Source organism: Schistocerca serialis, chromosome 5 (assembly GCF_023864345.2).
Source record: "Schistocerca serialis cubense isolate TAMUIC-IGC-003099 chromosome 5, iqSchSeri2.2, whole genome shotgun sequence".
NCBI classification, from domain to species: domain Eukaryota; kingdom Metazoa; phylum Arthropoda; class Insecta; order Orthoptera; family Acrididae; genus Schistocerca; species Schistocerca serialis.
Genome location: NC_064642.1, coordinates 798,207,820 through 798,230,800, shown reverse-complemented (window position 1 = coordinate 798,230,800; position 22,981 = coordinate 798,207,820). Strand labels below are relative to the sequence as shown.

The 22,981-nt window shown below is 41.6% G+C and overlaps 1 protein-coding gene and 1 pseudogene across 1 annotated transcript in view; both read right to left on the bottom strand.

Annotated features, from left to right (window-relative positions):
- Nucleotides 1–22,981, bottom strand: part of LOC126482232 (discoidin domain-containing receptor 2-like) — a 342,209-nt gene that overhangs the window by 217,667 nt on the left and 101,561 nt on the right. The window contains exon 2 of the mRNA XM_050106211.1: nt 5,104–5,159. The gene's annotated coding sequence lies outside the window, so the exon portion shown is untranslated. The remainder of the gene's footprint in view (nt 1–5,103; nt 5,160–22,981) is intronic.
- On the bottom strand, nt 17,273–17,390 carry LOC126482628 (5S ribosomal RNA; annotated as a pseudogene).

Sequence of the window (22,981 nt, the reverse complement as noted above, 5' to 3'; positions counted from 1 at the left end):
TCTTATTCGCAGATAACTCTTGAGTATTTGCTGTTGAAAAATATGGGAGGACTCACCTACAGAATAATGTTGCTTTTAATGCTGCCTGAGGTTTCATTTATAGCTTACCGTTTAACAGAGTGATTACAAAAAGATCTCATTCATAATCTACGTATCTTGACACACGTGAATGTGAAATATCAGCGTTTATCGAATCTATTACGCGCAAAAGATTGTACTTTAAGGAAGATGGTTACCATCTCGCCTGCAACATAGGCGCTATAGATGAAACACTATCTCGTGTTGCACGCGGGTGGGAAAGGATACTTACTGTGGCATTCAAAGGAACCATTCCAGCGTTCACCTGACATGATTCAAGGAAATCGCGGAAATTGCATTTGTATTCGCCCCGCTTCCGAATGTCAGCCTCATGTCGTAACCACTACGCAACCTCACTTACAACTTTTGTCATTACGGAGCAACAGAGGATTAAAGGAAGAGTGTTAATGTGAAACTGTACTATTTACATGTGAATGTAGATCAGTATTGGAAGTGCGGAACTTTTTCTGTCACTTTGCAACATTTCTCGTTTTCTCTATTGCACATTCTTCTCTGGACCTTTTTAAACGTTTCAGAGAGCACTTGACGATGAAAGCCACCACGGTCGCCGCAGGGAGATGAAACTCGCTTAAAAACTGAAGCGCTACAAAAGTTATCCGCCGAGTATCCTTCACTTTCGGTACTTGGAGACTACGAGCACTCTCAGTACTGAACCAACAGCAGATGCTCTTCACAAACTTATCCAAATTGTGCTCTTTTTGCGCAACACACTTTCGGACGGGAGCATATCGCTCAGAATCAAAGAAACTCCACGGTGGGAGAAAGAGGAATGGGTCATTTTGATGATAATCTGAAGCCACAGACAGAAGCAGCGTATAATAAACGTTTTGTCTCCCATAGAGTCGCCTGTTAACGAAGTTTCGAGAAGCGCACGGCACGGTGGAAGACATCTTAAAGTCAGACAACATAGCACCAATGCCTCCATACACTTAATTTCACTGTAAACAGGTCCATAGCTCGTGTTTCCCGTTAGTCATATTACATAAACTAAAGCTCCTGTAATCCAGGTCAGTTCACGGTAAGTTTCAGAGAGCCGTTCACGAAAAACCAAATTCATTTTGTGCCACAGTATGAAACTAGCCTATATGAACTCGCAGAGCTGTTAGAAAGTTTTAAAGACAACCTGTCAACGTATGCAGGTGCCACAAATTGATGACTTATGAGTTTATAAACCATGCTACATTGTCATTCGATGTATCGTGGGCTTCCAGATATTACGAGAGGGGACTGTTATAGGTAATCCATTTAATTCTCTTAAATATAAAAGCGAAACGTAAGGAGCCGTAACACTTGCTGCTCGTTTGAGTGATGTATGGTGCGAAAAGGCGTGGCCTCTGTCTGAAGGTGTCTGCCAGCGTCACGTCACGGACTTTTTAATTTCATTTGTTTCAAGCCAGAAAAAACCGCAGATCAACTCACGTACACTTTTCTTGAATATAGTTGTTTATGCCAGGCACACATATGAAGATACGGGCAGGTACAATGGACAATGGGTAATAACTGGTGCTGTACTGTTCGTTGCATCAGCTATTGCCTCATTATATGATGGTAGCAATGTGTGGAAGGCACTGAATATAAATCTGCAGTACTCCTGCGCTAGACATGCTCACACCATTTACTAACACGGCCCAGAAGCTTTTGCAACATCATTTCAAAGTAAAATTTAACGAATGTTTTATCACACTTTCTAATTTATTAATAGTTTTAATTTATAGCATGCGTTATACCATCTGCAAACATCTACTGTTGCATTTCTACAGGTATAAACTGTCAACCTGAGTACTAATTGCAGAACAAGTTAAATTGATAATTGGATATATATTTGCTTGTTGCTGGAATTTTCTCGCCGAATTTCGGTACTCCTGTTGTTTTTAAATCACGTAACTGTAGCCTTTGTCGCATAATCATCAAGTCGACTGCAGGCGGTTTGTTACGGATACTAACGGTTTTATAATGATATATTCAGGAAAATCGAACCAGTACTAAAACATAATGAATCAGCATATATCTAATATAAACCAAGTACTGGAAATAGTTTTTTAATTAAACATTTGTTAATTAAAGTAAGTAATATCCATGAGCAACAAACCTAACAGTGTCAATATTTACCATGTAATGAGGTACTTGTAATTCTAGATTTTCGTCTCTGGGTTTTGCTGGGAAGTTTAAGACGAGAAATTGGGTGCCATGTTTCATCACTCACCAGTACTTTCATACTGTTTTCCTAAAGGCCCGTCCGTATTTGTTAGTACACACTCAATACTAAGGCGCCGCGTCCGTCCCTTGAAATCAGAAAGTAAATAGCCGTCGTAAATATTTTTCCTCGAGGAGCCGGAGTCACGAAAGTCTCCCAGGCGCCACAGTGTGTACTTTGGATGTTGACCAACATGACAACACGTTCAGTTTGTTGTTATCTCCCAGTGGTCAATGTACCGACGAGAGCTTCATCTTGAGTCAGCAGTGTAAGATTACTTTCTTGAATTTCATACTTTTGCTGTGTGTTATTCAAATATACCCGTATTGACTCTTCCAGTAATTATTATCTGCACTAGGCATTTTTAATTAATTGCTGCCTGTCATAGATCGATTAAATGAAGACTTTCTAATTTTTCTTGCCTGATTTACTGCAGTTACGTCGTTACCTCTCTGACTTTGACGAATATCGTATTTAGGTTATGAGAATGAAATTAATGAAGTTAACTGAATTGCCTTTTTGCTATCTACAGACTTAAGTTTTGTATGAGCCTTCTATATGAAATGCCCAATCGATGGGGCACACGCCTGCGAAAGACAAAGGTCCCGGTTTCGAGTCCCGGTACACTACATAATTGTAATCTTCTACAAAGTTTCTATAGCAGATCTCTGCACCGACGTCTCCCTTATTACATCTAGGGATGACAAAATATGGAAATTTTGTGAATATCTTGTAGTACCTATTTTGTAGTAATATTTGAGTACATACGTTTAAAATTTTTACGCACATTGCGTCTCTCTTATCATTTTTTTTTTTTTTTTTTTTTTTTTTTTTTTTTTTTTTTTTTTTTTTTTTTTTTTTTGCCGTATAGATCTGGCCATTCCATTATCTTGTTGGTCGTTGGTTTGAGCTTTACGGTGTTGCGGGGCGGCCGGATTTCGCAATCATACATTTAATACTCAATAAACTCTTTTCGATTTATGTTTGAATGAAATAAATATTTAATGTTGTTTTTCTGGGAAGAGAGCTGTTATTCCGTTTCCTCGAGTGATGATTCTTTACCTCCCTGTGGAGTACCATTTACATTGAAGCGATTCTTCACGGAAGAATTCTATCTCTTGAGCCTCGTCCCGCAGTTACGCAGGGTCAGACATCGTTAACCGGATTTGGCATGTCAATGTTTAAGGGGTGGCCGGATGCCCTTCCTGCCACCACCCCGTACCCCCTGGGACGGAATTAGTGTACCCCTACTGTCTGCGTCGGTGTAATCCATGGAATAGTGCGAAAGTGTTCAGATGTCTGTGAGCCGTGTAACTGAGGTGCAACGTGGGGACCAGGCCGGTATTCACTTAGCTGGATGTGGAAAACCGCCTAAAAACCACATCCAGGCTCGCCAGCACATCGGGCCTCGACGTTAATCCACCCGGCAGATTCGATCCTGGGCCGGTGCGCCTACCAGTCCAGGAAGCAGCGTGTTAGCGCTCTCGGCTACCCTGGTAGGTTTTGCTTGACGGAACAATACCAGAGTCGTTTTCTGTCTTGTTCTGAGATATTTCAGCAGCTGGAGTTTTCGGACGGCATACTGCGTCCACACTGTAGGCAGGGAATTGCAGGTACGCCACGTACGTCACGTGCACAAGGCTCCACGGACCATATCATCGGTGCAGTACAGTTGCTGTCCGTACTGCAATAGGTGGTACGCGCATTTCGGTTTTTGCCGATAGGCCAATTCTGAGTACGTCTAATAAACGGAAGCGTGGTCTATAGACAGTCAAACATATGTTCCGCCAGTTTCGAAGTTACATTTAGGATACAATCTGATACTCTGTACTTCATATTCATACAGTTTTTACATTCTACATTTATTGAGGATAAATCATTTATGGTATCCAAGATGTGATTCATTCTAGTAGCATCCCGATAGGAACAAATGGTTTGATTTCCTAAAGTGGAGTAAAACCACAACACGATAACGTTTTGTGGAGATTCCTAGGTGTAGGTTGCGAATGGCAGTCAGTCATTTGTAAGCTTGAGAATTCCATTGTGGAGACAGTATTAGGCACCAACACATACGCACGCCATATGTTGTTGTTGTGGTCTTCAGTCCAGACATTGGTTTGATGCAGCTCTCCATGCTACTCTATTATGTGCAAGCATCTTCATCTCCAAGTACCTACTGCAACCTACATTCTCCTGAATCTGTTTAGTGTATTCGTCTCTTGGTCTCCCTCTACGATTTTTACCCTCCACGCTGCCATATAGTATGCTAGAAACACGACGGTTGTTTACAGTGTTCCTAACAGAAAACGATTTCATCGGCAAGATCCAGCTCCGTAAGTCTATGCTGCTCAGTCCAGCATATGATCATGTTGCAGTTGTTCACACTTTCTCTCATTATGAAACTCTTGACTAATCTGAAAAGGAATGACGACAAAATGTATCCTTACATCCAGTTCTTCTCGTAGTCGACAATCTGCTGCTTCTTTATCCTTTTTAGATCGATGCAAATGGCTTGGCACCGAGAGATGCGTGATGCCACGCCCGGTTTGTACTTCTTGTTGGAAGTCCTTTGTTCGGTAGTCTAACAATGATGCCACGTCTCGTTTTCCAGCAGGTAGTATACCTACATTTCTGTTCACCGGACCAAACTAAATAAACAACCGTAATAGTGTTTTGTTGTACTGCACTTTGAACCATTACTGTCCAACACGTCCCTCGTTTGTTGACAAATTCAGCCACGTCGGTTCAGTTCTACAAACAATATTTTAGAAAACTGGAAGTCAAAAGAATACAGCTGGTGTCTCTCTTACCTCTTGTTCTGTGGTGTCAACAGTCCAGTACAGCGCCTCTCGTCCAGGTGTGCTGTCTGCAACAAGAAAAAAGTATCAAGTGGTTTGCTACCTGTGACGTTAAAAGTAGAGGAACAACAGCATTTAGTTTGTCATAACCTATACCACAGCTTTGACATGCCCGATCGAGTTTCTTTTGAGCGGTACTCTTCGACGCTAGTGCAGCAAATTTCAAAACAACTTGTATGTTTTAAGTGTATCCGGTGAGGGTAATGTGGAAATTGTACAAAATTAAATGTAAAACGGCTGAGTGCAAACCATTTAGGTACCTAACAACATCAACGAGAGTGGGATGGGATTTATTACGTAGTATTCGACAAGACCGCCACAAACAAATTGTTCGAGCGACATCATTAGCTTCTCACTTTCCACATTCCGTGACCACAGATAAAAGCAACGGTATCTTTCTAAAGACTAGTGTACTTACTTGACACAAGAGAGTAAATACATCTCACAACACATGTTCCAATGGCGCCTAGACAATGCGCATCGACGTCAATTGGAAAACAAATGTACGTGCCCTATCACACGTTCTCGGTGGCGAAGGCCAATGACTGACCCACGTCAATGTAGTTATCAGCGTGGGAAAGTACGCTGTTAGGAAAGTTTGCTATGGCGTAACATATTAAAAGTTTTAAACAGAAAACGTTTTATTCAAGGACACGATAGAGAAAACTAAATACGTCAGGGTTTCCAGGTACATCTACAACTACACCTGCATCTACATCTACATGGCAGAGGGTTCATCGAACCACCTTCACAGTTCTCTATTATTCCATTCTCGTACAGCTCTCGGAAAGAAGTCACCTATGTCTTTCTGTACGAGCTCTGATTTACCTTAATTTTATCATGGTGATCGTTTCTCCCTACGTAGGTCGGCGTCAACAAAATATTTTCGCATTCAAAGGAGAAAGGTGAGGATTGGAATATCGTGAGAAGATTCCGCCACAACGAGAAACGCCTTTGTTTTAATGATGTCCACCCCAAATCCTGTATCATCCAGTGAGACTCTCTCCCCTATGTCGTGACAATACAAGACGTGGCGCCTTTGACAACCTGTGGTGGCCTTCGCTCTTCTCCTGCTTGCGGGAGAAGGAGTGTCCAGGATCGCTATATGGTTGCCTGAGGAGCTATTGTGAAGTGCGGGAGGTCTGGCTACCATCCCCTAGCGGTAGAGTAGGAAAACCTATAACTAAGGGATGTCCGCAGGGTTCCGTCTTAGGTCCCCTGTTCTGGGACATCCATATGGAACCGCTTTTAGACAGTTTGCAGCAGAGTGAAGAAGTGCTAGAGGTGATAGCCTACGCAGATGACCTCCTTCTGCTGGTCGGCGGCCGGAGCCGTGAGGACATCGAGCCAAAAATAGACACAGCAATGACCAAATTACAACTGTGGTGTACAAATACTAAGATGACGATCTCACCAACAAACTCGACGTACTTATTACTGAAGGGACAACTGGTAAGGAATCCTACAGTCAGAATCGGAGGCTCACCAGTTATAAGACGACAAGAGACTCACTACTTGGGCGTCATCATCGATGACCGCTCAGTAGATTTCTAAAAGAGAACAGACAAGCATATTGTAGGCAGCCTCCTTAGTACATCTGTTACATTTTTCAGTGTCCTGCCAAAAAAAGCCAGTCTTTGGTTTGCTTTGTGTTCCTTCCAAATTAACTTGTTCGTAACTGTAATTCCTAGGTATTTAGTTGAATCTAGAGCCTTTAGATTTGTTTCATTTATCGTGTAACCGAAGTTTAACCGATTACTTTCAGTACTCATGTGGATGACCTCGCACTTTTCGTTATTTAGGGTCAACTGCCAATTTTTGAACCATACATATATCTTTTATAAATTGTTTTGCTATTTGTTTTGATCTTCTGACGACTTTACTAGTCGATAAAGGACAGCGTCATCTGCAGACAACCTAATACGACTGCTCAGATTGTCTCCCAAATCGTTTATATAGGTAAGGAACGACAAAGGGCCTATAACACTATCTTGGGAACGCCAGAAATCACTTCTGCTTTACTCGGTGACTTCCCTTAATCACTACGAACTGTGACATCTCTGAGAGGAAATTACGAATCCAGACCAATAACTGAGATGATATTCCATAAGTACATATTTCACTACAAGCCACTTGTATGGTACAGTGTCAAAAGCCTTCCGGAAATCCAGAAATACGGAATCAATCTGAAATCCCTTATCAATAGCTCTCAGCACTTCATGTGACTAAAGAGCAAGTTGTGTTTCACAAGAACGATGTTTTCTAAATCCATGTTGACTGTGTGTCAATAGACAGGTTTTTTTTCGAGGTCATTCATGATGTTCGAACACAATATATGTTTCAAAATCTTGCTGCATATCGACGTTAAAGATATGGTCCTGTAATTTAGTGGATTACTCCTAATACCTTCCTTGGATATTGGTGTGACCTGTGCAACTTTCCAATCTTTGACTACGGATCTTTCGTCGAGCGAACGGTTGTATATGATGGTTAAGTATGGAGCTATTGCATCAGCATACTCTGAAAGGAAACTAATTGGTATACAATCTGGACTAGAAGATTTGCTTTTATTAAGTGATTTGCTTCACTACTCCGAGGATACCTACTTCTACGTTACTCATTGGGTAGCTGTTCTCGATTCGAATTCTGGAATATTTACTTCGTCGTCTTTTATGAAGGCATTTCGGAAAGCACTGCTTAGTGATTCTGCTTTGGCAGCATTGTCTTCGATAGTATCTCCATTGCCAAGGTGGAGAGAAGGCACTGATTCTGTCTTGCCGCTAGCACACTTCACATACGACTGGAATCTCTTTCGATTTTCTGCCAGGTTTCGAGACAAAGGTTCGTTGTGGAAACTATTATAAGCGTCTCGCATTTAAGTGTGCGGTAAATTTCGAGCATCTGTAAAAGATCGCCAATCTTGGAGATGTTGCTTCTGTTTAAATTTGGCAAGGTTTTTTCGTTGTTTCTGCAACAGTGTTCTGACCCGTTTTGTGTATCAGGGAGGATCATCTCCGTCGTTTGTTAACTTATTTGGTAAAAAATCTCTAAATTCCTGTCGATACTATTTCTTTAAATTCAAGGTACATCTGCTCGACACTTATATTGTTAATTTGGAAGGACTGGAGATTGTCTCTCAGATAGGCGTCAATTTCGATCTTATTTTTTGAACAGGTATATTTTTCGTTTATTTTTGGAGTATTTTGGGGTTACAAAATTCAGTCTCACTACGAAATCCCTGCGTTCACTAATCCCTGTATCCGTTTTGATGCTCGTTATTAACTCAGGATTATTTGTTGTTATGAGGTCAAGTGTATTTTCACAACCCTTTGCTATTTGCGTGGGCTCTTGAAGTAACTGCTCGAAATAATTTCCGGAGATTGTATTTAGCAATTTTTGCCAACATATCGAATGTAAATTAAAGACACCACCAACTATAATCGTATGAGTCGGGGACCTGTTTGAAATCAAACTCAAGTTTTATTTGAGTCTCTCAGCAACTGTATGATCTGAATTGGGAGGTCAGTAGAAGGATCCAAAAATTTTCATATGTGTGTGAAATCTTGTGGGACTTAACTGCTAAGGTCATTAGTCCCTAAGCTTACACACTACTTAACCTAAATTATCCTAAGGACAAATACACGCACCCATGCCCGAGGGAGGCCTCGAACCTCCGCCGGGACCAGCCGCGCAGTCCATGACTGCAGCGCCTTAGACTGCTCGGCTAAGTAGAAGGATACAATTACTATTTTATTCTGGTTGCCAAGAATGATCTCTACCCGTAACAACTCACAGGAAGTCTGTACTTCAGTTTTGCTACAAGATAAACTACTTCTAACAGTAACAAACACGCCACCGCCAACCGTGTTTAAGCTATCCTTTCGGAACACCGTTAGGTCCTTCGCAAAAATTTCGGCTGAATTTATCTCCGGCTTTAGCCAGCTTTCAGTGCTTATAAGGATTTGAGCATCAGTGCCTTCTATTAGCGCTTGGAGCTCTAGTATTTTCCCAACACAGCTACAACAATTCACAACTGTTATACCGATGGTTCCTGTATCTAAGTTATTCCTATGTTCAGCCTGCTTCCTTTGTAACTGAAGCCTTTTTGTGTTTTCCCGACACCCTCTAAACTAATAACGGCCCAATCCACACAGCCCCTGCTACCCGTGTAGCCGCCACCTGCGTATAGTGGACTCCTGACCTATTCAGCACAACCTGAAACCCAACCTCTAATTTCCTGTTTATTACCTGTGAATACCTGCATTATGAGTTCTTCGTCATCATAGTTACTATTACTATTCAGTTACTGCTGCAATGATTACTGAACTGACACTGAAGTGAGCAGGGCGTTGAGCAAACTATTGACTGTTTGCGTATCCCAGTAGCTTGTCACCCGGCTAAGAAGCGAGTGCAGGCTTTCTTGGCATAACGCAAGCTGTCTTGATGGGAAAGTCAGTTGCACAACGATCATGCATCCAGGTTTCATCGAAGGTTTGAAAAAACTTTTGGCTTTAAGCGCAATCAATATCTTTCAACTACCTTCACTTCAATTGCAATTTTCATCTGTGGATAACCAAACACTGTGATACTACAGTTTGCTCGGATAAAACTTTATGTAAGCCATGTTGTAGTATAGCGCTCGTTTCCAGTTCGCAAAATCTGGATTCGTTTACGCTAATTAGTAGGGTGGGACGCAGGAACGAAATTTAGTTTCGCATATCTTCAAAACCGACGTCTTTTGCGAATGGCAGAGCTGTTTATCAACTCCAATTAGTATGTTTACTCCCAGCAATAAAACCAATCGGATGGCAGTTATGATGCTGATGAGCTAGCCCTAATTTCATTATTCACAGAGTCTCCTTGTATTCCCCCACGCCCCTACCCTTAATCTGCTTTCAGGTGGGTCAAATCTAGTGCAGTGGCCCAGATCAGGTGGGTGAGGGAAGGAAAACCAGAGAAGCTCGCTTCATGGGATGTTTCTGATTGACACCATAAGCATAGTTCGTAACGGCCTGAACAGTATGAGGAAAAGACCGACCGCCGGGGACGAGCGGTTCTAGGCGCTTCAGTCTGGAACTGTGCGACCGCTACGGTCGCAGCTTCTTGCATGGATATGTGTGATGTCCTTAGGTTGGTTAGGTTTAAGTAGTTCTAGATTTCAATTAGATTACATCATGGTCAGACAGAGATTCCGAAATCGGATACTGGATTGTAAAGCGTACCCAGGAGCAGATATAGACTCAGATCACAATATAGTAGTGATGAAGAGTAGGCTGAAGTTCAAGACATTAGTCAGGAAGAATCAATACGCAAAGAAGTGGGATACGGAAGTACTAAGGAATGACGAGAAGCGTTTGAAGTTCTCTAACGCTATAGATACAGCAATAAGGAATAGCGCAGTAGGCAGTACAGTTGAAGAGGAATGGACATCTCTGAAAAGGGCCATCACAGAAGTTGGGAAGGAAAACATAGGTACAAAGAAGGTAGCTGCGAAGAAACCATGGGTAACAGAAGAAATACTTCAGTTGATTGAGGAAAGGAGGAGGTACAAACATGTTCCGGGAAAATCAGGAATACAGAAATACAAGTCGCTGAGGAATGAAATAAATAGGAAGTGCAGGGAAGCTAAGACGAAATGGTTGCAGGAAAAATGTGAAGACATCGAAAAAGATATGATTGTCGGAAGGACAGACTCAGCATACAGGAAAGTCAACCTTTGGTGACATTAAAAGCAACGGTGGTAACATTAAGAGTGCAACGGGAATTCCACTGTTAAATGAAGAGGAGAGAGCAGATAGGTGGAAAGAATACATTGAAAGCCTCTATGAAGGTGAAGATTCGTCTGATGTGATAGAAGAAGGAACAGGAGTCGATTTAGAAGAGATAGGGGATCCAGTATTAGAATCGGAATTTAAAAGAGCTTTGGAGGACTTACGGTCAAATAAGGCAGAAGGGATAGATAACATTCCATCAAAATTTCTAAAATCATTGAGGGAAGTGGCAACAAAACGACTATTCACGTTGGTGTGTAGAATATATGAGTCTGGCGACATACCATCTGACATTCGGAAAAGCATCTTCCACACAATTCCGAAGACGGCAAGAGCTGACAAGTGCGAGGATTATCGCACAATCAGCATAACAGATCATACATCGAAGCTGCTTACAAGAATAATATACAGACGAATGGAAAAGAAAATTGAGAATGCGCTAGGTGACGATCAGCTTGGCTTTAGGAAAAGTAAAGGGACGAGAGAGGCAATTCTGACGTTACGGCTAATAATGGAAGCAAGGCTAAAGAAAAATCAAGACACGTTCATAGGATTTGTCGACCTGGAAAAAGCGTTCAACAATATAAAATGGTGCAAGCTGTTCGAGATTCTGAAAAATGTAGGGGTAAGCTATAGGGAGAGACGTGTCATATACAAATGTACAACAACCAAGAGGGAATAATAAGAGTGGACGATCAAGAACGAAGTGCTCGTATTAAGAAAGGTGTAAGACAAGGCTGTAGCCTTTCGCCCCTACTCTTCAATCTGTACATCGAGGAAGCAATGATGGAATTAAAAGAAAGGTTCAGGAGTGGAATTAAAATGCAAGGTGAAAGGATATCAATGATACGATTCGCTGATGACTTTGCTATCCTGAGTGAAAGTGAAGAAGAATTAAATGATCTGCTGAATGGAATGAACAGTCTAATGAGTACACAGTATGGTTTGAGAGTAAATCGGAGAAAGACGAAGGTAATGAGAATTAGTAGAAATGAGAACAGCGAGAAACTTAACATCAGGATTGATGGTCACGAAGTCAATGAAGTTAAGGAATTCTGATACCTAGGCAGTAAAATAACCAATGACGGACGGAACAAGGAGGACATCAAAAGCAGACTCGCTATGGCAAAAAAGGCATTTCTGGCCAAGAGGAGTCTACTAATATCAAATACCGGCCTTAATTTGAGGAAGAAATTTCTGAGGATGTACGTCTGGAGTACAGTATTGTATGGTAGTGAAACATGGGCTGTGGGAAAACCGGAACAGAAGAGAATCGAAGCATTTGAGATGTGGTGCTATAGGCGAATGTTGAAAATTAGGTGGACTGATAAGGTAAGGAATGAGGAGGTTCTACGCAGAATCGGAGAGGAAAGGAATATGTGGAAAACAGTGATAAGGAGAAGGGACAGGATGATAGGACATCTGCTAAGACATGAGGGAATGACTTCCATGGTACTAGAGGGAGCTGTAGAGGGCAAAAACTGTAGAGGAAGACAGAGATTGGAATACGTTAAGCAGATAATTGAGGACATAGGTTGCAAGTACTACTCTGAGATGAAGAGGTTAGGACAGGAAAGGAATTCGTAGCGGGCCGCATCAATCCAAATCCAGTCAGTAGACTGATGACCAAAAAAAAAAAAAAAAAGGCGACTGATGACCTCAGATGTTAATTCCCATAGTGCTCAGAGCCATTTGAAATTCCCATAGTGCTCAGAGCCATTTGAATCATCTGTGAGGATTTGATCTGGCTCGCTTCACTATAAATTCATGAATTTTGTTCCATTTAATAAGGTAATTAATTACTTTAATAACTATATAAAATTTCTATTTCGATTTAAAGTCATCACTCTACTTCTTACTGCCGCTGTCGATTCAAATGTTACGTTTCAGTATCATCGGTGACCTGTAAGCACTAACTGAACAGCGAGCATTTGTTTTTACGTGGTGAGTGAAAAATGCCTGAGGCCACTTCCGGGTGACGTCATGCACACGGAGGTCACGCAGATTAAAACTCATCCATGTTTTGCACTGGTTGCCACCCGAAATATGAGAGCTAATATTTTGATTATCGCTAACGCGCCTGTGCGAGTACTTGTAACTGAAGCAGTTAACACTTTTGCAGTCAGGTTTTACTGATTAAACTTGACAATGTTTCTCAATTCTTTTCATCAACAAAACGCCAGTATTTTCTGTATGTACTAAAATGAGGATAACTTGGATTTTTCCCATCGAATATGGATCCCTCGTTCAACATTTTATACGGGAAATGTTCATTATTCTTCAGCTACTCCAGATAGTTCTAAAGTTCAGACAGATAGCGGAAACAGAAAATCGAAACTTAGTATCTAGAGCGACTAAAAGTTTGTTCTTAAAATGTAAGGAAATTAATGAGAAGCACAGACAATTATTTAACCTAATCACTTATTACAGCTACAATTGCGTCATAAAACACCTGACTACCGGTTTCGTTCATTAAGTGCCATTCTGAGTTCTTTTCTGCATGGTTAAGCCTTAGCACCTTACTTTCGGTGCGTTAAATGACACTCAACATTAAAATATTTTAGCGTTGAGGCAATCGTATATGGAGACAAAGTTGACATATTACATCACAGCAAAGCTAAAATGATCTGAAGATAGTCCACTACTACCAAAACCACGATATAAGCAGCATTGTACCTCATCTGCGACTGTAACTAATCAGTTATAAATTTTCAGTCGTGCCGTATTTCTTCCTTGCTGTAGTTATTTAGAAAAACATGATCAACTTGTAGGCACGGCTTTATGAAGTAGATCCAAAAAATTAAAATGTTTACCATTAAAAAAGTAAAAAATCAATATATCGATTAGTTATGTTTATATGACCCTATAATCAAATGTTTTGGTTCATGATTCATGCTTATTTAAATAATGCTCATCTCTAGATCTGCAAGGGAGATATTAGCAGTGCGTAGGACCAGGGACGTGTCCTAACAATTTCAGTGTGAAAACATTAGAAGAGAGTAATATTTATCAACATAATGAAGATTAATGTATATAACCAAACACTAATGAGAAATTACTATATTATTACGTTAAAAGATGCACCTTTGATCTGCGGATAGAATTAACAGCTCATGAGTTTCGATTTTCATTCTTAGGATGCTATATAAAATTTTTCCTTTTTTAAAAAATAAAACAAAATGGCCAGAGAAGCCTTTTCATCTAGATTGATGTGCTTCCCGTTTATAATTGCTTGTATGTACATTTGTTACATTAGAGTTCACAATAATATTAAAATTTTGAACTTGCTATCTCGTATATTGATGTGCTTGTGGCATATACTGAGCCTTCAAATGACGAATGTTATGTGATATGAAGAACAGAAAGAATACCGGAAGCGTAGGGACCAAAGGACGTCATTGTTCCATAAAACAAAACGCAGTACCATTGAAACGTTGTTGACTTTACTAGTAGTAATGGAGAGAAGAAGTGAGTAATACAGGACATCTTTATTGCATTTGTGAAACAACACAAAGTCGAGGGCAATATAAGGTGGAACAAGGTGATCGCAGTCCTGAGACGTGTGGCCTTAAAATACAGAAACTAATGAGTAATCGATATTTAGAAAAGCAGATGCGAGTGATATTATAGGAAAGTTTTGAAACAACAGCACAAATGCGTGTCAGACTCGCACTCGGAGAGTCCTGCACAAACTTAATAGTTATCGCGTGTATAGGTAGTTCAATTATAAGTTTTCACACGTGAGTTACCCGAGTATCAAAATATGTGACCAAAATTGCCCCATCTCTTGATTGTCTTAACTCAGAAGCTTAAATTTTTCACACCTTAGATGTGACAAAAATTTCGATTTGATAAGTCTATAGTCTTTCCTGAGAAATAAGAGTCGTGACAGACAAACGGACAACATGGCGATCCTTTCATGTTTCCGTTGTTACCGGCTAACATACGGAACCCAAAAAAAGGAAGAGAGATTGTGGTTGAGCGTCCCACCGGATTAAAGGAGAACTCGCGAAAAAACCCGCCATGTTACGAGGTGCATTCAAGTTATAAGGCCTCTGATTTTTTTTCTCCGGACTGGAAAGAGATAGAAACATGTGCATTGTTTTAAAATGATTGTCAATACGTCCCAGAGATGGCAGCACCGTACAGCAGATGGAATTTTACCGCCAGCGGAGAGAATGAGAACTGTTTTAAATACTTAAAATGGCGACGTTTTCCTTACTTGAACAGCGTGCAATCATTTGTTTTCTGAATTTGCGTGGTGTGAAACCAATTGAAATTCATCGACAGTTGAAGGAGACATGTGGTGATGGAGTTATGGATGTGTCGAAAGTGCGTTCATGGATGCGACAGTTTAATGAAGGCAGAACATCGTGTGACAACAAACCGAAACAACCTCAGGCTCGCACAAGCCAGTCTGACGACATAATCGAGAAAGTGGAGAGAATTGTTTTGGGGGATCGCCGAATGACTGTTGAACAGATCGCCTCCAGAGTTGGCATTTCTGTGGGTTCTGTGCACACAATCCTACATAACGACCTGAAAATGCGAAAAGTGTCATCCAGGTGGGTGCCACGAATGTTGACGGACGACCACATGGCTGCCCGTGTGGCATGTTGCCAAGCAATGTTGACGCGCAACGACAGCGTGAATGGGACTTTCTTTTCGTCGGTTGTGACAATGGATGAGACGTGGATGCCATTTTTCAATCCAGAAACAAAGCGCCAGTCAGCTCAATGGAAGCACACAGATTCACCGCCTCCAAAAAAATTTCGGGTAACCGCCAGTGCTGAAAAAATGATGGTGTCCATGTTCTGGGACAGCGAGGGCGTAATCCTTATCCATTGCGTTCCAAAGGGCACTACGGTAACAGGTGCATCCTACGAAAATGTTTTGAAGAACAAATCCCTTCCTGCACTGCAACAAAAACGACCGGGAAGGGCTGCGCGTGTGCTGTTTCACCAAGACAACGCACCCGCACATCGAGCTAACGTTACGCAACAGTTTCTTCGAGATACAACTTTGAAGTGATTCTGCATGCTCCCTACTCACCCGACCTGGCTCCTAGTGACTTTTGGCTTTTTACAACAATGAAAGACACTCTCCGTGACCGCACATTCACCAGCCGTGCTGCTATTGCCTCAGCGATTTTCCAGTGGTCAAAACAGACTCCTAAAGAAGCCTTCGCCGCTGCCATGGAATCATGGCGTCAGCGTTGTGAAAAATGTGTACGTCTGCAGGGCGATTACGTCGAGAAGCAACGCCAGTTTCATCGATTTCGGGTGAATAGTTGATTAGAAAAAAAATCGGAGGCCTTAGAACTTGAATGCACCTCGTATTTTCATTGGTAGCGTCTAGGCGTTTACCTTAATCGATTTAGAAAGAGTACGTAAAACCTTACTTTGTCTTCAGTTTCTTGACTGGTTTCATACAGACCGCAACTGACTCCTCTCCTGCGCCAACCTCTTCACTTCTTGCACCCTACGTCTTCCATTATTTGTCGTATGTATTCCGATCGCTGTCTACAGTTTTACCCTCCACAGTTCCGTCTAGTGCCCTAACCGTTGTCCTGCCATCCAGTCCCTTCTTCTTGTCAGTGTTTCCCATGTATTCTTTCCTCGCCGTTTCTTCGGAGAATTTCCTCATTCTTTATCTCACCAGAGCACCTGATTTTCAACATTCTTCTGTAGCGCCACATCTCAAAGGTTTCTATTCTCTCCTGTTTTGGTTTTCGAACTGGGGGGGGGGGGGGGGAGGGGGGCGCATCTGACAGGCTCGATGAGGCCCGCCACTATTCATTGTCGTGCGCCAATCTCTCCATCTCATAGCAGTACTCACACACAACAGTCTTGATTATTTGTTGGACTTACTCCAGACTCTGTCTTCCTCTACAGGTTTAACTCTCTATGGCTCTCACTTGTGCCATGGATGTAATTCCCATGCCCTGTCAACCTTTCATCCATTTTACTCATTGTTTGCCACAAATTTCGTTCATCACCGATTCAGCGGAGAACCTCATTTGTCATCAATACAGTGAATTTTCAGTATCTTTCTATAACATCACATCTCAAACGGTTCGATATCTTCTTTTCCGATTTTTTCACAATCTGTATTTACACCCCCGCAATAAAACGTAACTAAACTCCTCCCGAACAGGCCATGAAGACCCAAAGGTACCGACCGGCCGCCGTGTCATCCGCAACCCACAGGCGTCACTGGATGCGGATATGAAGGGGCATGTGGTCAGAACACCGCTCTCCCAGCCTTATGTCAGTTTCCGAGACCGGAGACGCTACTTCTCAATCAAGTAGATCCTCAGTTAGCCTCAGAAGGGCTGAGTGCACCCCGCTTGCCAACAGCGCTCGGGAGACCGGATGGTCACCCATCGAAGTTCTAGCCCAGCCCGACAGCGCTTAACTTCGGCGATCTAACGGGAACCGGTGTTACCACTGCGGCAAGTCCGTTGGCATATCCGCTACAATACTGAGCTCTAAACATACGTTCTCAGAGATTTCTTCCTCAAATTAAGGTCTAAGAGTATCTTTTACAGTAGAGAAAGGATTAAGAATAAGTAAAACTGATTATTAGAATGGAGAACAATTGCTCATCTGACATTAAGAGTATGAATGACACACTACTGTAAGTGGTTATTATATAGAAAATAATCAGCTTTTGACATTAATTTCAATCAATGCCTGCTTCTGTCTCAATTCGTAATAGCTGCTGGAACAAAATGGTGTCCATTCTTTCAGACATGTCCGAAAGAATAGGCTACACATATAATTTAGGTGAGACTGCCAATGATCTCTTCAGTGCAGAGGCACAGAAGGTTCGACCTCTTACGGGAATCGGCAAAATGCCACGAGTAATGAGGTTGATGGGCAATGGACATTACATTAGCATGTGTCGATAAGTTGAGAATTTGTGTCTGACGGGAGGCATGGGTTGTCCGTGCAGTTGCACTGACCACTGTTTCTGGATGAATCAGTGGTCACAGCAACTACATAGTAAGCAGGAGACACGGTTCGAATCCCGGTCCAGGGCAAGTTTTCAACTTTCCCCATTGATTTCCATCGATGCGTGCTCGCAACCAATGTCTGTTATCCCTTTGTTTGTTAAGAATACCAAAGCAGCGACAAGTACAACTGCGGTGTCGACGAAGCCATCTTTCGCGGCCGGCCCTTGCGGCCGAGCGGTTCTAGGCACTTCAGTCTGGAACCGCGTGACCGCTACGGTTCTCAGGTTCCAATTCTGCCTCGGGCATGGATGTGTGTGATGTCCTTAGGTTAGTTAGGTTTAAGTAGTTCTAAGTTATTGGGGACTGATGACCTCAGATGTTAAGTCTCGTGGTGCTCAGAGCCATTTGCACAATCGTCAGCGAACGAATGTGATACTTGTGTCAGATATTGATCGAGAGATCTGACGAAAAAAGTTCTGGAAGTAATCGTCAGGAGCACAGACCAGCATGGAAAAGCAGATCATTTGTAATGTAGAGAAAATTAAACAAGAAGACTGTCAAGCATAAAGTGGTCAAGTAAGATATAAAATGAACAACTACGATAGATAATGTCTCAGAATCTAACCAAAAGAAGGACTGACTGGTGGTTCATGTACAACAAGACCCATTTTATCTTAGTACAAGAGGAAGAGGCAAAGTCTTATCACTACCGGATGATGAAAATATGGAGAAATTAGATTTTCGAGAATGCTCAGCGTGATATTTGGAGTCGATGACATTGGTGCATAGCAGTGAGCGGTGTACAACGGCTTCATTCTTGTAAGACGGATTACTTAAAAAAAGGAAACTGCGAAACGGCACGATGGTATTGACAGGGAAACTATCTGGAATTCAGTTACGTCGTTAGCGCGGCTGCGCCGGCTCTCAGAGTAATGAGCAAGCAGCCAGGGCGCAGCTCTTTTTGGCGTCGTGTTGTCTGTATAGAACCGTGAGTCGGTAACGACTGGCTCGCAGGTCACGTCCTCATTACAGGGAAACCATACCCAAGAGCCCGCCTCCCGGAGCGAAAACATCGATTCCAATTTCCTTTTTCATTACTTGAATAATCCGCGCAGAAGAAGCTGTCGGGCCCTGTGTGGTACAGTCTTTGAGGGGGACGGTTTCTTCGAGGAAAAGTTGAGAAGTTCGTGCACAGTATAAATAGCTTTTCCTGAATATTTCCTTTCTGAAAATTATCGAAGGCGTAACGTAAGACGTCTTCTCATTAAAGACTCCTATACTATAAAAATTGAGATTTGTTTGACTCGAGATTTATCCACTGCAACAGAATTAATTAGGTTATAGATAATGCAAATATATCGTGTGAGGTGGTTAGCGGTCTCATTTTGCTCAAAGATTCTGCATAGTGGAGGATCATCGTTGAACAAAGAGGCTGACAATTTTTAGGATATGACATTTTTTCAGTTGATCTTTGATGTCGCTTGGTACTGCAGAAAGTAAATGGTAGTGAAAGATAGAGGCACAGTTTGACATTTTCAATGTAATTAAATTTTGGTAGCTTTATCATCAGTCCAGATGGTTACTTCATTTTCCAGCTATAACATTCTACAACCACAGGGTCATTCAAGTATATTAATGATTTTACGATTGTTGGGGATTCCATTGATATAGCCCAAATAATGACGTCACTGGTTGCCTAATGGTAATTATAAGCCTCTCGTTCCGATTAATTTAGAAAAATTAAAGTGATACGTATATGCATCAACGAATACTTGACGTAAACCTCTTATAAGGACCTGCATACTGAATTCTCTGGATCAATGGAAACCTCCATAGCAAAATACGAAAACAAAACCCTTCTACTATTTACCGTACTGTCCATGATAGGAAAGCAATACACAAATGTTTATTGATAAAACGTTTTAGATAAATAAACGTTTATTGATTAAACGTTTTTGTGTGTCTGGTAGAGCGTTACTAACAAACGATAGAAAAAGGAGAAGTTCCGTCTGAATAGCATAAAAAATGTTATACCTATAATTTTTTTTTTACTTACGACTCCTGGATATGTAATTTGAAAATACAGAATCTTACCCTTCACCCTAAGTCTGCCACAGAGCAACCCCGTCACGGTCGGCATCCGAAGTCATGCACATCTGAGCATGAGAACCTTAAAAGAGGAGCAGTGCGAGAGCAAGTGTCAAAAGCGGATGACGGACGACGACCGGATGCTTTCACTGACAGCGTGCCTTAGGAACTGTACTACTACAGCGTTTCAGAGAAATGGCAGCTATGACATGTGAGATGGAATGCAATTAAAACTGGTGCCGCGGACAGGGATTCGTGTGAGATTGGCCCGAGATTCGTTTCAGAAAAATACTTAGAATATTTATGAAAAGGTTTTCTAGAGACCGCTACGAGCCATAAAATTTTACTGATTTACTTAAATTATTTCATGAAGCAACGTGTTTCGAGACACAAACCCCCTCTTCAAGCTACAATGAAATACAAAAAATACTTTATAAAAGTATATTTACACGTTAAAATTGATTTTTACAGTCTTTGCATGTGTTGTGCTCATGCTGTGGAGGAAGACATGGATAAAATAACACGATGGAAACTGTTCACTTCGTTTGTAAGCCTGCTCCACTCACAAGAAACTGTTTTAAATAGTAACACGCTCTGTTCTTACAAAGAGGCTGTCTTGTTGTATTGTTTCAGTTACCTCTATTTCTATGGCTGCTTGAATCTTGTTAACCATTGTTGCAATTGACACAAAGCATTACATCACAATCAACTCTGTTGTGCAACGTAAACATTATGGTGGTCAAAACAGAGTATGTTTCCGTTTAGCTATCAATACGTCGTTCCTAGTGTGATCTATCATTCCAATATATTCTACACATCTTTCTGTCGCATCTCTAACGTTAGTCAGCGAAATATACCATAAGAAGAGAGACTCTAAGAATTTGATCTTAAAATGAAATTATAAAAAGCTATTTCAACTCTCTATCTCTATCTCTCTCTCTCTCTCTCTCTCTCTCTCTCTCACACACACACACACACACACACATACACACACACAAACACACACACACACACACACACACACACACACACACACACACACACATTTAATCGTTCCGTTTCTTATGTTTTAACAGTATTGAATTGAAGGTGGTGAAGAAGAAGCATGTCTGTAATTCGTTTGAGATCTTATTTATCGACTGTTGGCCTTAGACGAATATTTCCATTTCCTTCAAGATGTTCATTTTCCATCTCTTCTGTAAAATATGCAATGCCTTAAGACTGTTGTCTACTGCAAAACTGTGTCCCGTTTCGTCCATTTCCTTCACTACAGCTGATATGTTAGGTTTACCAAGTTTAAAACAGTCAACATGTTCTTTAAAACGGCTGTTAACATTAGTGACCGTCTGGATAATTTATAAATTCTAGCATGTTCGTAAATTCCTAACGTTTTCAATTCCTCTTGTGTCTCCTTAAGTGGTTGGAGGTAAGTTCAAAAATTTGGTGACTAGTAGCTGTCTCTAAAATCACTTATCATATTTTTGTAATAGTCACGTCCGATTAACAGACAATATGTATTTAAATTGTTGGAACAGTTAGTTACATGACCGTCGTAGGCCCACAAATAACTAAGAGACACGAAACGCTCGAGACAATGGAGAGAAGAGGGATTTTGAGCCCATAAGACTGTCGTAGCATTAATAACTACAGGCTGCGTTCAGATACGTATCAAAATTTTTTCTTTAGCAAGAATTACAGAGAACAGTTTTTATACTGTCTCAGCAGTGAATAACAATACACTGAGGAAAAAAAAAACGCAACACCAAGAAGGAGTTGTGCGGTGTAAACGAAAGCTGGCAGACGTGTTTCTACATCTGAAGGAAGATGTTAACTCAAATTTCCCTCCAGTCCCATAAGTGTGTCGCTAGTAGTGCCACTATGAGGATGCAGATCAAGTTTGCTTTAAATACACGCTGTAACCATCGTGACCGTTTGTTACCTTTTAAGACGACAAAGACACCATTAGCAACACCTCTGTGAGTTTGATAGAGATCCTGTAACAGGGCTACGAGAAGCTGGATGTTCTTGTGCGATACTGCAGCAAGTCTTGGTAGGAATGTAGCCGCTGTACATGATTTCTGGCAGCGTCGGTCACGAGAATGTACGGTCGCAAGAACACCGGGTTCCGGACGGTCACATGGCGGTGTTGAGAGGGCAGACCATCCTGTTCGCCGTGTGTCTCTGGCGCTTCGTACTGCATCGGCAGCGGCAATTGTTGCAGCAGTTAGCACCACACTTAGAAGTCACCTTCCGACTCTACGCTTCTTCAAGAAACATGCTGTCGACACATGCGAAAAGAAAGGCCAGACATGAGGAGTTCATATCAGTTGTTAGGCAGGTTAATGATGTCACATTGACACCAAACCTTACCACACTTCTATCCAATGCCACCGCTGACGTGTTGCGCAGTTTAGCTATAGGAAAAGTAGGTGCCAGGCGTAGTCATCCGAAAAATTTTAAGGAAACGTAATTCATCCATATAAGGAGTACCCTCCGAAACACTCGTTATATGATAGTCGACTGTTGTCAATCGGTTTGGGTGCCTTATCAGGTTGCACTAATGTATTAGATAGAAAAGCTTGAAGAGCTGTGCGTTTTGCCGCATTATTGTTTAGCAAGGGCGAGAGTGCTACAGAAATGCTGAGCAAAGGACAATAGTAGATGTTACAAGAGAGCCGTTCTGCATGACGGTGGAGGTTCGAAAACTTACAATTCAAGAAGAGACGTGAAACAATAATACCACGAAATGACCATGGCGAGAAAATGAGAGCAATCAGAGGTCATACAGAAGCTTACTAATATTTATCTCCCGCACCATTGTCGAATAGAACGGTAAAACTGATAGTACTACCACCTTTTCCTCTAGCATGTAACGAAACGTAGCTTGCTTAGTATATAGCACGAGCGATTCGTCACGGGATCGTTTAATAAACGAATGTCAAGAAGAATTCATCCTACTCCAGGACAGGACAGTCTCTAATTACCTTTATGTGGACGGGACGTTGAACGGAAT